Source organism: Mastigoproctus giganteus, chromosome 10 (genome assembly GCF_048544385.1).
Source record: "Mastigoproctus giganteus isolate SK-2022 chromosome 10, ASM4854438v1, whole genome shotgun sequence".
NCBI lineage: Eukaryota > Metazoa > Arthropoda > Arachnida > Uropygi > Thelyphonidae > Mastigoproctus > Mastigoproctus giganteus.
Genome location: NC_143584.1, coordinates 61,048,309 through 61,067,229, shown reverse-complemented (window position 1 = coordinate 61,067,229; position 18,921 = coordinate 61,048,309). Strand labels below are relative to the sequence as shown.

At 37.0% G+C, this 18,921-nt stretch overlaps 1 protein-coding gene across 3 annotated transcripts in view; it reads left to right on the top strand.

Moving 5' to 3' along the window:
* LOC150079050 (cyclin-D1-binding protein 1 homolog) overlaps window positions 1–18,921 on the top strand; it is a 287,955-nt gene that overhangs the window by 41,308 nt on the left and 227,726 nt on the right. The window lies entirely within an intron of this gene.

The following is an 18,921-nucleotide window of genomic DNA, read 5'->3' as shown; positions in this document are numbered from 1 at the left end:
AGGTCAGGAGAATAAGGTCTTAAGGATTTGAACATCTGCGGCACCCACTTGGCGCCACAGATTTTCACAGTTGCACCCGATTGCAGTCCACTGTGAGAACAGCCTTGCGAACAAGAGCATTGCCTAGGAGACAGACACCTTTGGGTAGCCTCCCACATCTCTTCAACTTGATAGCCTCCTTTAGCATTCCCAAGAGGTTTCTGTAGTACTCCCAAGTGACGTTGTTGCCTTCTAGGAGGTAATCTGTAAGGAAGATACCTTTAGAGTCCTAGAAGAGTCCTAGAGCATGCCAGTCTTCTGGGACTTTTATGGCAAATATTGTTGACAATATCTGACTTTGTTGTCACGCATTGTCTGATCTTGTTGGTCAGACAATGAACCAACAAAATCAGACAATGGCAAAAATGACTGTTTCCATTGTTTGTTCATCTGTTTTGTTTCTGTATATACGTAGAAGTGATGTACCCAGCATTCATCCATTGTCACAATTCAATCAAAAAAAATCATTAACATTTCTTCTACAAATCTCCAACAATTGTGCAGAACACTATTTCCTGTGGAGCTTTTTAGGAGGTGTCTCCAACCTTGGAACCATCAGGTTGCCATTTTTGACATGCAGAAATTCATTCAGTGTGGTGCCTATATTCATGCAGTGTGGTGCCTAATTTTTTCTTGATAGATTTACTAGTACCGCTGTCACTTATTCTCTTAGTCGGCACCATGATAACAGTCAAAATTAAATTTTCTGAAAAGAACTTCACAGGGTTAAGGCAAAAAGTCACTATTAGAGCCCCATATGAGCTCGCATTTTACTAAAGCACATTTCTGGAGGTCACTGCTATAAAACAATAAAAACAATTTGCACTTTCCGGGCTTTATTGGGCTTTTCTGTTAGTGCAATTCATTATAAATGGGTAGTAAACTTGATCTTATTGCATATGCGATAATACCGATAGTTGGAATTCTGTGGGTTTTTATGTTATTATAGTGAAATGTGTGCCCCCCTTCACTGAAATCTTCAGTCATAAAAAATATATATAAATAACATAACGTAAAATAAAATAACATCACCTTTATTTTTTACAATGTCACGTATGGTTTGGTCACAAATATTATAATGATTCTTTGAAGATTTAACGGATGCACCATTTTCAAACTTTTGAATAATTTCAAGTTTTTGTTTAATTGTAAGCACAACCCTTGCGTTTGCCCATAATTTTCTCGATTTAAAAAAATTTCAACATTTTAAAAAAATTTAAACAAAAAAAAAAAATTTAGTATAAAAATTTGACATCCCTGACATAAATAATGAAACAAAATTTGTGCTTGTCTGGTGTGACGAAACACAACAATAGATGCGACGCACTAAAACTAAACTTTTTTTTTTTTTTTTGAGTGGTGCGAGTGAAGACAGTGTGGAGGTTTGCATGATAATAATCTCCCAGTGACAACATATAACAGTGCTTCTTGTCACTTATTTACGACTTGCAAAATATCTGCTTATGCCTGTTCTAGTTATTTCTTGAATTTTATGTCTGGTTGATTTTTTTTATTTTAATTTGGAGTTTTGAAGTCCCGGTTAATGTGAACTGGGTAAATCAAGAGTCTGCTGTATATGAATCCAACTTTTCAATTTCTTCTCCTTCAATGATTATACTGCTTTCTCTGGCATACTTGTTCATTGTTACTGTTGTTTTTACAATATTCATCTTTAGTCCAAAATCCTGACTGATTAAAATTTTCCTCTAATTCTCTGGGATGATCTACAATGCAGATGACATTGTGATCATGGCTTATGATCACAGTGTCATCTGCAAATGGTTTCGGTACTTTCCATTCAGATTGACTCCTTTCTGCGACCAGTAAGTTCTTTGAAAGTTTCTTCAGCAGTAAAGAACTTTGGAGATATTGTATCTCCTTGTTGAACTCTTTTTTTTATAATTTTAAATTTGCTACTGGCTTTATCTAGTCTAATAAACGTGGTAGCATATTCATACATTTTTTTTTTCCAACATCATAATGTATGGGGTATCTATGCCTTGTCTTTCCAGTGCCCGAAACATTGCCTTATGCTTTATCGAGTCAAATGCCCTTTCATAATCCACAAATGACAGGCATAATGGTGTTTTATATTCATTTGCTTTCTCCATTAGCTGTGATATTCCATGGTTGAGAATCTTGTCCTAAAGCTAGCTTGCTCTTTCGGTTGATTCTCATCAAGTATTCTTTTCTATCTGTTAGTATATGTTGCTAATTTGTGATCCATCTTCATGACATGTCTCTTTCTCCTAATTTTAACAACTCTACAGTAACTTCACTTTCACCTGGGGTTTTTGATTCTTCATTTTCTTCAATGCATGTTGTACCCCATCAATAAGGATATCAGGTATGTCTTATGTGTTGCTAATTCGTGATCCAACTTCCCCACTGTTGGCATCATTTCTTGCTCCTTTTATAATACTTTATAGTGTCTTCTGCTATTTGAATTATGCCTTCTCTGCTATTTATAAGTACACATTCACTATTCTTCAGATTTAATGTCATTTGTGTTTCTGTATTACTGCTCATGACTGCTGATTTAAGGCTTTTGTTTTGCCTTAATGCTTGTTCTACTTTTCTTGTGTTAAATCGTATGTCATCTTTGAATGTCTTTCTAATGGCTTTTCATAGCTCGGTATACTCAATTTTGTCCTTGTCGGTGTTTATTTTGCTCTTCATTTGTCATCTTTGGTTCATCATGATCACTGTTTCTTGAAAAATTTGTTTTTCTTTGGATTTCTCTTTACACATAGATTTCTTGGGCTTTATCACTTTCACAAAGTTGTATTCCTCGTTGATGTTGAATGGTCCTGAATGGTCTGCAGAAGCTCAGACTTGTTTCTAAGTTACAGTACATACTGCTTTATCTCCTCTTCTGTTAACTCAAAAAAGACCTTCGTATTTACTTGAGTCAGTTTTTTTGTTTCTTTTCTTACATCTATATATTAAGTATGCATCTTACCATTCTGTGATCATTTCCAACATTTACGTTGTTCAGGATGGTAACATTGTTCAAAATATATTAGCATTAGCATTAGTAGAGGCATATGATGCAAGAAAGCAAGCTTTTACAGCATCAGCAAGAATTAAAAAAAAAAAACCCTTCCCATTTCTCCCATCCACTCACTCCAAATGTATGTCTGGTTCTGCCTTGAATTTATTTAAGCTGTGAAACTTCCATCAACAGATGGAAGTTTGTTCCAGCAATCAACCACCTGCTGGCTAAAGGCAAATTTCCGCATTTCTATTCGACAACTGTCTTTCCTCAATTTCAGTTTATGCCCCCTCAGTTTTGTAATCTGAGCAAGAGGAAGTATCCCATCAGCATCGAGCCTGCTTAGCATTAGTAGAGGCATATGATGCAAGAAAGCAAGCTTATGCAGCATCAGCCAAAAAAAAAAAAAAAAAAAAAAAAACCTTCCACTTCACCCCTCTGTTCGTTCGAAATACCTGTCCAGCTGAGCCTTAAATTTATTTAGGCTATCAACTTCCACAACAAGGGATGGAAATCTGTTCCAACTACCTGCTGGCTAAAGGCAAATTTCCACACATCTATCCTACATCTGTCTTTCCTTAATTTGAATTTATGCCCTCTCAGGTGATTATTCTGAGCAAGAGGAAGAATCCCATCAGCATTGAGCATGCTCAAGCCATTCAAGGCTTTATACACCTCTATCAGATCACCTTGCCAGTGCCTAGTCTCCAGACACTGTAATTTGCAAAACATAAGCCTTTCTTCGTAAGAGCAACCCTTTGTTCTATTCACTAATCTTGTTGCCCTTCTCTGTACTCATTCCAGCAGCTCTACATCCTTCTTGAAATGAGGCCTCCAGACCTGTATACAGTACTCAAGGTGTGGCCTGACCATTGCTTTATACAAGGGAATAATCACCTCCTTATCCCTGCTAGAAAAATTCCTGTATATCATTGACAAGACACCATGAGCTACTCTTGCAGACCATCTGCACTGCTCAGAGAACTTCATATCTGCCTGCACAATTACCCCCAGGTCCTTTTCGTTCTCTACCACTGTCAGTGTAGTACCATAGAGTTGATACATTGCTCTGGGGTTGCTGTTTCCCATATGTAGTACTTTACAGTTGTCAATGGTAAACTTCATTTGCCACATCTCAGCCCATCCACCTTTCCAGATCCTGTTTCAGCAGCATAGCGTCAGTAGTGCCCTTAACAACCCTGCCAACCTTTGTATCGTCTGCAAACTTGGACATTAAGCTTGATATACCATCATCAGTATTATTTATAAATACAGAAAACAATAATGGACCCAACACTGAACCCTGAGGGATTCCACTAAAAACATTAGTCCACGATGCGCAGTGTCCATTGATTACCACTCTCTGTCTTCTCCCCCTCAACCACCCCTTTATCCGTAGCAGCAATTTTCCTCTAATGCCACACTGCTCCAATTTGTGCTGCAGTCTTCCATGTGCAACAGTATCAAAAGCCTTTCTAAGATCCAAGTATACAATATCAAAGTTATTCCCTACATCCAGTACTTTTGTGACTGCATCATAGTATCCAATCAAATTGGTCAGGCAAGACTTCCCCGTAACAAAACCATGCTGTGTCCGAGCTATAACTGAAGTCTTGTCTAGATGATCCTGCAGTGCTTCTTTAACCAGTGCCTCCATTAATTTTCCTGGAACAGAAGTTAAACTCACAGGTCTATAATTACTTGTGCCAGCCTTTGATCCTCCTTTGTGAATTGGTCACATTTGCACATCTCCAGTCTATGGGTACCTCCGCTGAGTCCAAGAAAGCTCTCATAATTATGGTTAAGGGTTTGCTTACTTCCTTTGCTGCCTCCTTTAATATAACTGGATAGATCCCATCCACCCCAGGTGCCTTTCTTGTGTTTATCTTCAACAATTTTTCCTCCAATTTACTCTCAGTTATTACAAGATTATCTAGCTTACTGCCAGAGTTGAATACACCTCTGGAATTCCCCTCGCTGAATAACTCAAGTGTGAATGTCGATGCAAAATATTAATTTAGTTTGTTATCTACCTGAGCAGGATCATCCTGAGCAGTGCAGACGGTCTGCGAGAGTAGTTCATGGTGTCTTGTCAATGATATACAGGAATGTTTCTAGCAGGCATAAGGAGGTGATTATCCCCTTGTATAAGGCAGTGGTCAGGCCACACCTTGAGTACTGTATACATGTGTGGGGGCCTCATTTTAAGATAGATGTAGAGCTGTTGGGATGAGTACAGAGAAGGGCAACAATATTAGTGAATGGAACGAAGGGTTGCTCATATGAAGAAAGGCTTAAGTTTTGCAGATTACAGTGTCTGGAGACTAGACACCTGCAATGCGATCTGATTGAGGTGTATAAAGCCTTGAATGGTTTGAGCATGATCAATGCTGATGGGATTTTTCCTCTTGCTCAGAATAATCACCGGAGAGGGCATAAATTCAAATTGAGGAAAGACAGTTGTAGGATACATGTGCGGAAGTTTGCCTTTAGCCAAGGGATAGTTGATTGGTCTAACAGACTTCCATCTTTTGTTGTGGAAGTTGATAGCCTAAGACTGAGCTGGACAGATATTTGGAACGAATGGAGGGGTGAAATGGGAGTGGTTTTTTTTTGTTTGATACTGCAAAAGCTTGCTTTCTTGCATCATATGCCTCTACTAATGCTAATGCTAATTACTCTACTTTGTTACTGCCAACCAAAGAGTTTCCATGAGGACATAGCAACAATAGGCCTCTTAGAGAACACTTACATGGAACTCCAGTAAGCTAAAATCCTGAACACCTGTAGGACGGTAAGAGGGTTCCTTAACTAAAAATAATATAATAAACCTTTCCCTTTACAAAGGTTTGTAAAGGGAAAATCATGCTTAACAAATCTGGTTAGCTATTTTGGCAGGGTCACTCATGAGCTGGGTTTAGGGAATAATTTCGACATTGTTTATTTTGATTTCAGCAAAGCATTTGACTCAGTAAAGTAATGGCTCATTACTTTATAAGAACAGGTTGGAATCACAGAAAATCCTTAGATGGATAGCAGAATGGCTTCAGGGCAACAGACAGAGGGTTGTGATAAATGGTTATTCCTCATATTGGGTTAATGTAAAAGTGGAGTTCCCCGAGGATCAGTATTGGGAGCACTATTTTTGATTTTCTTAAATTATATTGATGAAGGGATAGAATTTGCAGATGATGTAAAGATCAGTAGAGTAGTTAATGGTCAACAGGGAGTGCTTCTTCAGAGTGACTTAGATAGACTTCAGGAATGGTCAGAAAAGTGGCAGCTATGCTTTAATTCAGCAAAATGTAAGGTCTTAAACCTGGGGAACCCCAGAGCAACCCAAAAATAACTTATTCATTTGGTGGAGTTGAACTAAAATCAGTAGTGGAAGAAGGGACTTGGGAGGTTACAATACTGTCAGACAGTAAGTTCTCCAAGCATTGTTGACATGTTGCAAGGGAGGCCCATGGTGTCTGATCGATGATTTATCGAACATTTGCTAGTAGAGATAAGGACATTATAATCCCACTACAGCCACTCCCCGACTTACATATGGGTAGCGTTCTGCAGAATTCAATGTAAGTCGAATTTTACGTGTCGGAATTTCCCTAAATGCTTATGCAGCACTCGCAACTATACACGCTGAATTTGATTGAAGCAAAAAAGAAATGTTCGACGAAATGAATAAATAGAATTATTTATTCAATTTTTTTATCTTATGCACATTAACTATACACGCTGAATTTGATTGAAGCAAAAAAGAAATGTTCGACGAAATGAATAAATAGAATTATTTATTCAATTTTTTTATCTTATGCACATTAAATATTACAAAAGTGTACAAAATTTTAAAATTACAAAATGAGAGGGGAGACAGGCATAATGTCAGCAAGTTTTACCTTTCAAGCATCGTTTCCAGAATTAACTCTCCAGCTGATAAGCACACCGCTGCAGAAGTTGAGTGCTGTGGAGGTTTAGAAGGGATTTTCTCCAACATATCACAAAATTTCTCTGAAGCTGCAGAATTGGCACTGGTGACTTCACCGCATACTTTAATGTTTTGGAAACCATTGTGATGCTTGAACCTATTAAACTACCCTTTGCTTGCTACAAACTTGGCTTGGGGTTCGCCATACTTATCCTTAATATCTTCATAAATACTTCTTGCTTTTGTTTGAATGGCCATTAGACTCAGGGACCCTTTAACGTGTTCTTTTATACATGCAGTCCCTTAAAATATTCCCTGTTGAAGCAGCAATACCTAATTCCGTGCAATAGATGACAAACTTTGTGCTTCTTTATACTTCCTAATTAATCATCTTCATTTCTAGATCAATTTTGTTTTGTTTCTCAACACTGCCAGCATTTGTACTTCCTGTTGGTACCCTTCCTTTCACCATTGTAATAAGTAAATAGGAATGAAGAAGGCAAAAGTAAAGAAAGCCAACACAAGAACGACAAGAAATGTCGGAGAACTTATTCAGAAAATTAGTTTCCCGATACGGCACTCTAGCACTGCTCGCTCGGTAAACAGACAGTAGGAGTTATCGGTCTGGAGCAAAGTTGAGAACGATATATTGATTGATAGGTAGGCGTGGCAAACGATGTGCTGATTGGTGTGTGAACACAACACATGATAACATTGGTTTAGTATCACTTTAGTAGCACTCAGAAGCACTAATCATAACCTGCCCTAATGAACGCTTTCCATAATGGCGAAAAAAAAGGGCAGGTTACCTCCACTTGAATCCTCCCGAATTTCTTTAGAATCACAGTCATATTTAGAAGTACAGGCATACCTCGAATAACGAATAGGATGCGTTCCACGAAATTACTTCGTTAAGCGAAACTTCGTTTTCAGAGGTAAAAATACTATGGCCAGAATAGGGATACGTTCCTACGTAAAGAAAATGAAAAGCTTTTTTTTCGAACAAAGAAAAGTTTTATTAAATAAACAGTCAACTTACATACAAAGTGAAATCACATTTTAAAATACAAGTCTAAAGTTGTTGTTTATGCTCTTTTTCTCTTTCATTTAACAATTGCCTATACGGAGTTATTGCATTTAACACTGATCGCTTAACAATAACACTTCTTCCTAAATCAGGATCATTTTCACTAAAAATATTTAAAACGTTTTCAATGTCATTTAAGCACCTTTTTAAATCTTTGGTTGTTAACACTTTTTCGGCAGGAAATTCTTTAACCTCGTCTTCTTTATCTTTGTCTTCGTTGCTAACAAGGTTTTCTAAATCTTCCACTGAAAAACCATCATCTTCTGCATACAGTAAATTTCTAACATCCTCTTCATCGACATTTTCGAAACCTATTGATTGAGCCATCTGGATAACTTCATTTCTAATTTCTTGGATGTTATTTTCTTCTTCTAGTACAATTTCTGGCCATATTTTGCGCCAAACTCCATTTAAGCATTTCTTAGTGACTTCTTTCCAAGAACTATCAATTTTTTCAATTGCGTTTTTAATGGTGTAGTTTTTCCAAAAAGTTAACTGTCATTTCCTCTTTATCCTCTAGTTCAGTTAAATTGCTTAATGTTTGACGCAGATAATAAGCTTTAAATGATGCTATTATTCCCTGATCCAATGGTTGAATCAGGGAAGTTGTGTTTGCTGGAAGAAACACAACTTTGACAGGAATGCATGTGTCCAACGTGTTAAGATCAGTAGGATGTCCCGGAGCATTGTCTAACAACAAAAGAGCTTTTTCTTCAAAGTTGTTTTTTTGACAATACCGTTTTACTTCAGGACAAAAGTGGTTAACAAACCAATCAGTAAATAACTCCTTGGTAACCCACGCTTTTCTATTTGCTTTCCATATTACAGGTAAATTCATTTTTATGTCACCTTTTAACGCCCTCGGATTTTCTGAATGGTAAACTAATAACAATTTTAATTTATAATCGCCTGAGGCATTTGATCCAAAGAGTAACGTTAAACGGTCTTTGGCTGCTTTGAACCCAGCAGCTGATTTTTCTTCAATAGAAATGAAGCTTTTTGTTGGTAGCCGTTTCCAGAACAAACCGCTTTCGTCAACACTGAACACCAAATTTGGTGGAAAATTTTCACGTTCAATTATTTCCTTTAGTTTTTTCTGGAAACTTATTTGCAGCTTCTGTTAATTTTACACTATGAATCCTGGCCCGTTTTTTAAATTTCTCGAACCAACCACGAGAAGCCCCAAAGGTTTCCGTAATTTCTTCAGTTTGTTTAGATTTCAGGTGATTAAACTGGAATGTTTTTTTTTTTTTTTTTTTATGTTAAATGGGGCTTGAAATTGCGGACTTCGTTATATCGAAGCTTCGTTATCAGAGGTAACGTTAACCGAGGTATGCCTGTACTTTCATAAAAAAATAAATTTTTTTATGGCTGTATTTTTATTTTCTTGTTCAGTAATATGCGTAATGGTGAAAAAAGGTCAGGTTACCTTCACTTGAATCCTATGGGAGCTTGAACCCCTCATGAAATGGAGGGGGTAACCTAATATTTTTTCTTTAGAATCATGGGTGGACAAGCGCATAAATTGTTTATTAACAAAATAATAATTTTTTATTACTTTACTTTTATTTTTAAAGATACTCATGCAGATACACACATATCATAATGTCAATCAACACCTCAATAGCTGTTCACTATATATATATATATATATATATATATATATTATTATTATTATTCTTTTGTATTATCATTCTATTGTGGTTTAATTCGTCTTTGTTCATCATTAATGTCATTGTTTTTCGCCATGATGGCTAATTAAACATTGTCCGTGCCAGTGTTTTTTACCTATAGATATTATAGTTAATACATTACTGGTCTTTAAGCTAGCCTATTTTCGGTTATCTTAATTACCCGTGGCCTATACATTTAGGATTTTGCAACTTGTTGCGTATTGCTAAAGAAATTTTCATAACACTTATTGATGAAAAACTGTAGCAATAGGCAAATTATCAATACTATTTTATAACTATATAATATAATTTATACATTTTTGTATTACATCACATGGACGTCAATCCCCTACTTCATCGGGGGCTTTGAGTGGATTGACGGCCCATTCAATGTAATGCATTTTTACTTACCCGTTTCTGTTTTCATCTATCACAGCTTTGCTATTTAATTAATTCTAAATTCCAAGGTTTTTTTTGAATTTTTATGGACTTATGTTTATCTTATTCTTCTTAATTGTTGTTAGTTAAATTAGTATTATTTATTATGAATTAAATTAATTCTTTATAATCTCTACAGCAACTGTGATAGAATACACAAAGCCCTACGGGTAAGTTTTTTGTATTGCAATACTATTACTTACTTGATGTGTTCCAGTGGAGGTCGAAGAGTCGAAAAGGGAAAGTTTCCCGCCTTTAACTTGTTTTGAGGATGGCTATTTTTATGGCGCAGTCGCATTAACGTTTCACTGTGTGCCGATGGTGTATTGGCCGAAGTCCCCGATTTTCAGGCCAATGTCTATTATGGTGGTTTTGTTGTTGATTCGATGAATTTATTTATTTGTGTATTTACATATTTGTGTATTTACATTATTTTTATATATTTTTATATATAATTATATATTATATATAATTTTATATATATATATATATATATATATATCATATCTAGAACACATCAACACAGACCGATGTAACGCATAATCTGTCACTTAGATGGCATTAATCGGTGCTGATCTCTATATTGAAATTTAGAAATAATATTTACAAATAAATTCTTCACCTAATACAGATATATATATATTTATATATATATATATATATATATATATACACACACTGTAAAATCTCGTTAATACAAACTCGGTTTATACAAAGTACTCGTTTATATGAAGCACACACCATTCCCCTACGAAAGGATAGGCTTTTCTATGTAAACATTCATTTATTAAAAAATTCAGTTAATATGTATTACGAAGTTCGTTTTCACCCCGTGATAAATAAATATTGTCATTTTGTGTGTTTAATACAAATCTTGGCAGAGTGATCCAATTATTGCCCCTGGCCACCTGGCTTCCTACTTCCCGAAGGCACTGACCTGTTAGAAATTGGCTTTGTGTAAACAAAAGTAGTTTATGGTAGCTACAATGTCAAGTGCACTCTGAGAAACATTTTTCTGAAGGATGAGTTGTTAAATTAACAAAAGAATAAAAAGTTTTTCTGAGTTGTTTACATGCACTCCCTTGCTCTCCATGGGAATAAGGTCAGTTGCAATTGTTACCCCAGTTCAAAGAGTCTTTTGCTGTCGTATACAGCAATCTATTTTTTGTGCCATTTTATCTGAGCTGATGTCTTTTGCAGAACTTGTGTCTTGTTTATATTAAATCTTATCTAACAGTGTTATGGCGACAAACCGTAGATGGACAGAATTAAGCTTGGAAATTAAATTAAAAATTATACAAGAGGCTGATAGGATGGAAAGAAGCAAAACGGACATTGCAAAGGAATGCAATATCCCTTTACCTACTTTATCTACAATACTGAAAAACCGAAAAAGACTTGAAGTGCATGACACCGGAGCAGAGATGAAAAACAGGAAACTAATTTTGTGGTACAAAACATGAGAAGCTTGAAAAAAAAACTTTGAGTGGTATCAAAAAATGCGTCCATCTAATTTGCTAATATCTGATCCAATTTTGCAAGAAAAGGCAAATTATCTAGCTCAGCAACATGGGATTAGCGACTTCAAATGCAGCAGTGGCTGGCTCCAAAGATTTAAAGACAGGAATAACTTGGTTTCACGAAATGTTTGCGGTGAGTCTGGATTAGTCGACAAAGAAAAGGCTACAGACTGGGTGTGTTCCGTACGGTCCATCCTTTAAAAATATGAGGCAAAGAATATTTTTAATCTTGATGAGACAGGTTTATTTTATAATTTCTAGTCAAACAAAACATTTGCTGTTCGAAGAGAGTCTTATCATGGTGGAAAATTAAGTAAACAAAGACTCACTGTTCTGTTATTCTGCAATTCAGATGGCAGTACAAAACTACGCCCACTTGTGATTGATTTGTTTTCGAAGTTTTCGAAGCCAAGATGTTTTAAAGTAGATAACCAACTTCTCTGATTATGAGGCCAATAAGCCTCATAGAGGTCAAATGATTATGTGGTCAAAATTTTTCAGTCTTGGTTATCAAAATTGGACAGAAGAATGGCTTCAGAAAAAAAGGAATATTTTGATGATTTTAGACCGTTGTACAGCGTATTTTGCAGACAGTTGACAAATATACGGCTGTTGTTTTTAACCCCCCCAATACCATCTGTTTAATGCGACCACTGGATCAAGGCATTATTTATAACCCCAAGAGAGCATATAGAGCCTGCCTTATAAGGTACTTGATCCACAACATAGGAGGAGGGAACAATTTTCAGCCAAATTGGAATGTCTTGGATGCTATCCGTAATCTTGTTATTGCTTCAGAAAGAGAGAGTGGCTTTGTAAAGAACATCATCGAAAAACATGGTCCAGCAGACAAATGTGATAGCAACAGTGAGGAATATAGGAATTTGAAGGAGGATATGGATTTTGTTGGTAAATTTGAGGAGTTTGTGAAGGTGGATGATGATGTTGCTACCAATGCAACGCCAACAACAGAAGAGCTGCTGGATACCAAACAAAATGATGATGGTTTTGTTACCAGTGAAAGTGAAGAAGCACACACACTGCCATCTAAAAAAGATGTCCAAAATTTAAAATAATACAGAATGTGTTGACCTGCAGTAACATTTGATAAAGAAACAACTATTGCATTTGATAATTAGCATTAGCATTAGTAGAGGCATTTGATGCAAGAAAGCAAGCTTATGCAGCATCAGCCAAAAAAAAAAAAAAATAAATAATAATAATAATAATAAATAAATAAATAAAAAATAACCACTTCCACTTCACCCCTCTGTTCGTTCGAAATACCTGTCCAGCTGAGCCTTAAACTTATTTAGGCTATCAACTTCCACGACAAGGGATGGAAGTCTATTCCACCAACCAACCACCCGCTGGCTAAAGCCAAATTTCCTCACGTCTATCCTACATCTGTCTTTTCTCAATTTGAATTTATGCCCTCTCAGGTGATTATTCTGAGCAAGAGGAAAAATCCCATCAGCATTGAGCATGCTCAAACCATTCAAGGCTTTATACACCTCTATCAGATCACCTCACTGGTGCCTAGTCCCCAGACACTAATTTGCAAAACTTAAGCCTTTCTTCGTAAGAGCACCCCTTTGTTCCATTCACTAATCTTGTTGCCCTTCTCTGTACTCGTTCCAGCATCTCTACATCCTTCTTGAAATGAGGCCTCCAGACCTGTATACAGTACTCTAGGTCTGGCCTGACCATTGCCTTATACAAGGGAATAATCACCTCCTTATCCCTGCTAGAAAAATTCCTATATATCATCGACAATACACCATGAGCTACTCTTGCAGCCTGTCTGCACTGCTCAGAAAACTTCATATCTGCCTACACAACCACCACCAGGTCCCTTCCATTCTCTACCACTGTCAGTGTAGTACCACAGAGTTGAAATGTAGCTCTGGGGCTGCTGTTTCCCATATGTAGTGCTTTACATTTGTCAATGTTAAACTTCATTTGCCATCTCTCAGCCCATCTGCTCAACTTTTCCAGATCCTGTTGCAGTAGCATAGTGTCAGTAGTGTCCTTGACAACCCTGCCAATCTTCGTATCGTCTGCAAACTTGGACATTAAGCTGGATATACCATCATCAATATCATTTATAAATACAGAAAACAATAATGGACCCAATACTGAACCCTGAGGGACTCCACTAATAACATTAGTCCACGATAAGCAGTGTCCATTGATTACCACTCTGTCTTCGCCCCCTCAACCACCCCTTTATCCATAGCAGCAATTTGCCTCCAATGCCACACTGCTCCAATTTGTGCAGCAGTCTTCCATGTGCAACAGTATCAAAAGCCTTCCTAAGATCCAAGTATATAATATCAAAGTTATTCCCTGCATCCAGTTCTTTTGTGACTGCATCATAGTATCCAATCAAATTGGTCAGGCAAGACTTCCCCTTAACAAAACCATGCTGTGTCTGAGCTATAACTGAAGTCTTGTCTAGATGATACTGCAGTGCTTCTTTGACCAGTGCCTCCATTAATTTTCGAGGAACAGAAGTTAAACTAACAGGTCTATAATTACTTGTGTCGCCCTTTGATCCTCCTTTGTGAATTGGGGTCACATTTGCACATGTCCAGTTCATGGGTACTTCTCCTGAGTCCAAGGAAGCTCTCATAATTATGGCTAATGGTTTGCTTACTTCCTTTGCTGCCTCCTTTAATATAACTGGATAGATCCCATCCACCCCAGGTGCCTTTCTTGTATTTATCTTCAACAATTTCTCCTCCACTTTACTCTCAGTTATTACAAGATTCTCTAGCTTACTGCCAGAGTTGAATACTCCTCTGGCATTCCCCTCGCTGAATAACTCCTGATGTGTGAATGTCGATGCAAAATATTCATTCAGTTTGTTAGATACCTGAGCAGGATCATCAACAGTTGACCCATCGATATCAAGTGGACCAATCTGATTCATCCCCTTCCTTCTAGAGTTTACATAAGTAAAGAACTCTTTGCTGTTTTTCTTTGCATCCCTTGCTAAAGATTTCTCGTAATCTGCCTTCGCCTGCCTAACCTCCTTTGTAACTTGGTTACAGATCAACTTGTATCTATAGGCTTCTGTGTCAGGTGTTAATTTGTATGTATCCCATGCATTTTTCTTCTCTGCCATATGTCTCATTAGTTCATCTGACATCCACTTAGGCCTAAACCTTGAACAATATTTCTTAGTTGGTATGTAAAGCCTAGTAATAATGTCTGTGCTGTAGTTAAAAATGCATATACAGTCAGTCCTCCTATAACATGTGTTTACACTACATGAATTCGATCATACACGATTTATAAATAGGGGAACGATATCTTATATAACACGAACCGAATTCGCTTATGCACGATTCGCCGTTGTGTTTACAAGAAATGGCAGTCGAACGCAGAATCACCCCAACCGAACGCAACACGATAGGAATGAAGAGAAGTTTCTGAAAATGTATTTATATTTTTTATATCAGTGAAGGGGAAACACATTTCACCATAATAACATAAAAACCAACACAATTCCAGCTATCGGTATAATCGCAAATGCAATTAGATAGTTTACTACCAGTTTATAACAGATTCCACTAGCAGAAACGCAAGTGGAAATTGTTTTTATTGTTTTATGGTATTAACCCCTAGAAATGTGCTTTAGTAAAATGTGAGGTGTTAGTGTATCTCTGCCTTTATGGTGTTGTTTATTCAGTTGCCAAACGCGCTCAGATTTGCTTATGTGTATCAAGCGTGCCTCCTCGTTTTGTAATTGTGCTTTATTCCCTAAAAATTAGTAAAATACTTAAAAGGTGTGAAAGGAAGCGTCCTGATGAAGACGCTGCAGATTCAGAGAGAAAAAGAAAAGCAATATCGATAAACAGAGGCGAACTGGGTCAAAAATTCTTAATCAGAGAAATTTATAGTGGCCTCATACTATGGTTTATGGCCAAAATCACACCGGCGTCCAGCCACAGGGGTTTCCCCGGTAAGGCTTATGGGCAGTCCGCCTCTATCGATAGAGAAAAAATATAAAATTGTAAAACGCTTTGAGCGAAATGAAAGACCATGTGATATTGCAGTTGCTATCGACCTAAATGAGGCAATGCTGAGAATTACAAAGAATGCAGAGAAAATAAAAACAACTTTGATAGCAGGAACAACTCAAAGTGTAATTAAAATCCATTAGATTAAGACACAAAGAATTGGAAGAGATGGAACGGCTGTCATCTGTTTGGATAGAAAATCAAACAAAAAATAAGTTTGCTTACGATAGAAGAAAAAGCATTAGCAATATTTTATTACGTAATAGTCGTAATAAAATACTTACGTATTTTATTACAATTATTTATTGTGTTTGGTAATGTTTTGGTTACAAATGTGTGTTCAAACTTGGGTGATTGGCACCTAACCCTATTTTTCCCATAGGGCCTGTTGTTTATATTGCACGAGGGTTTCTAGGAACACAACTATCACGCTATACGAGGAGTGACTGTAGGGCAAAAACTATGCAAATAACATTGGATTCTTTCTTTAAATTAGATTAATTTATTAAAAAGTTAATGGTTTGTATGTCTCCTTTTATATTAAGATTGTAATTCTTTTTACTGTGATACTAAAATATTGTATACATCAAAATATATACTGTACAATATTTTTATTTCCATTAATATTGCTTTTCTTTTAGTTTATCTTACAAATAAAATAAAATCTTTAAAAAATGTTATTCCTATTGCTGTATTGTTGGACAAGGCTTTTGTTTTTATTTTATTTTATTTTTATGAATTTTATCTTATTAATTTTTTTCGATATTATATTTGTTATTATTTATTACAAAAAAAAAAAAAAAAAAAGGTAAAATTTTGACACTTTTGGGGGACCTAGTAGTAGTAGTAGTAGTAGTAGTGGCACTTGATGCAAGAAAGCAAGTGTAGGAGCTTATGCAGCATCAGCCAAAAAAAAAAAAAAAAAAAATCACACCATACCCTCTAAATTTATTTAACCTATCAACTTCCACAACGACAGATGGAAGTTTGTTCCAGCAATTAACCACCCGCTGGCTAAAGGCAAATTTCCGCACATCTATTCTACCTCTATCCTTTCTTAATTTGAACTTATGTCCCCGTAGGTTCGTAATCTGAACAAGTGGGAGGATCCCATCAGAATTCAGCGTACTCAACCCATTCAAGGCCTTATAGACCTCAATCAGATCACCACGCAGGTGCCTAGTCTCCAGCCACTGCAATTTGCAGAACTTAAGCCTCTCTTGGTAAGAGGATCCCTTCATTCCCCTCACCAATCGTGTTGCTCTTCTCTGTACACGCTCAAGCAAATCTACATCCTTCCTAAAATGAGGCCTCCAGACCTGTACGCAGTACTCAAGGCGTGGCCTGACCATTGCCTTATACAGAGGGACAATCACCTCCTTTTCCCTGCTAGCAAAATTCCTATATATCATTGACAAAACCCCATGACCTGCCCTAGCAGCCTGTCTACATTGCTCAGAAAACTTCATATCTGACTGCACAATTACTCCCAGGTCTTTTTCATTTTCTACCACCTTAAGTGTAGTACCACACAGTTGGTACGTTTCTCTGGGGTTACGTCTACCCATATGCAGTACTTTGCATTTGTCAAGGTTAAACTTCAGTTGCCACTTCTTAGCCCATCTGCCCAAATTATCTAGATCCTGTTGCAGTAGCACACTGCCATTACTGTCATTAACAACCCTGCCAACCTTCGTGTCATCTGCAAACTTCGACATTAAGCCTGATATACCTTCATCAATATCATTGATAAATATACAAAACAACAGTGGACCCAACACCGAACCCTGTGGGACTCCACTAATAACATTAGTCCACGAAGAGCAGCACCCATTGATTACCACCCTCTGTCTTCTCCCACTTAACCATCCTTTTATCCATTGTAGCAACTTACCGTTAATACCATTCTGCTCCAATTTGTACAGTAGTCTTCCATGCGCAACAGTGTCAAAAGCTTTCCTGAAATCCAAGTATATGATATCAAAATTAATTTTTGCATCCAGTTCCTTTGTGACCACATCATAATAACCAATCAAATTTGTCAGACAAGACTTTCCCTTAACAAACCCATGCTGTGTCTGAATTATTGCTGCAGTCTTGTCTAGATGATCCTGCAATGCATCTTTAACCAGTGACTCCATTATTTTACCCGGAACAGAAGTTAAACTAACTGGTCTGTAATTATTCGTGTCACCCTTCGAACCTCCTTTGTGAATTGGGAATACATTTGCACATCTCCAGTCCGTGGGAACCTCCCCTGAATCCAAGGATGCTCTCATAATTATGGCTAAGGGTTTGCTTAGTTGCTTTGCCGCCTCCTTTAATATAACTGGATAGATCCCATCCGCCCCAGGTGCCTTTCTTATGTTTAACTTCAACAATTTCTCCTCCACTTTGCTCTCAGTTATTACAAAATCATTAAGCAGTTATTACAAAATCATTAGTGGACTACATAGTGCTGCTACAATTTGATAACCTTCTTCCATTTTCAAACTGTAATGATTCCTCACGTGTGAATGTAGATGCAAAATACTCATTCAGTTTGTTTGCTATCTGAGCAGGATCATCAACAGTCGAACCATCGATGTCAAGTGGACCAATCATATTCAGCCCCTTCCTTTTAGAGTTTATATAAGTAAAGAAATCCTTGCTGTTTTTCTTAGCATCTTTTGCCAAAGATTTCTCGTAATCCGCCTTTGCCTGCCGAACCTCCTTTGTGACCTGATTACAGACTAGCTTATATCTGCTACAGGCTTCTGCGTCGCCTGATAATTTATATGCATCCCATGCATTTTTCTTCTCTGTCACGAGTCTCATTAGTTCATTTGATAACCATTTAGGCCCAAACCTTGAACAATATTTCTGCATCAGTATGAAAAGTCTAGTAGCTTCCACGATTAATTCCTTGAATGCTTCCCACTTAGAATTTACTGTTTGTAACATCGTCAGTCGATCCCACTGTACAGAATTTAAAAACTGTCTGAGACCACTGTACTCCCCTTTACGGAAGCAAAAACCCTTTCCTTTACCCCTGACGGTAGTTACCTCTTTGAGTAAATCCCACTTCAGCACACTGTGATCACTGCCACCTAGTGGTTCCTTTATCTGCAAATTCTTAATACACGAATGATCACTGCTGATAACCAGATCAAGAGTATTACTTTCTCTGGTTGCCTCTCGAACATGCTGCTGCAGAAAACAATCATCCAATAA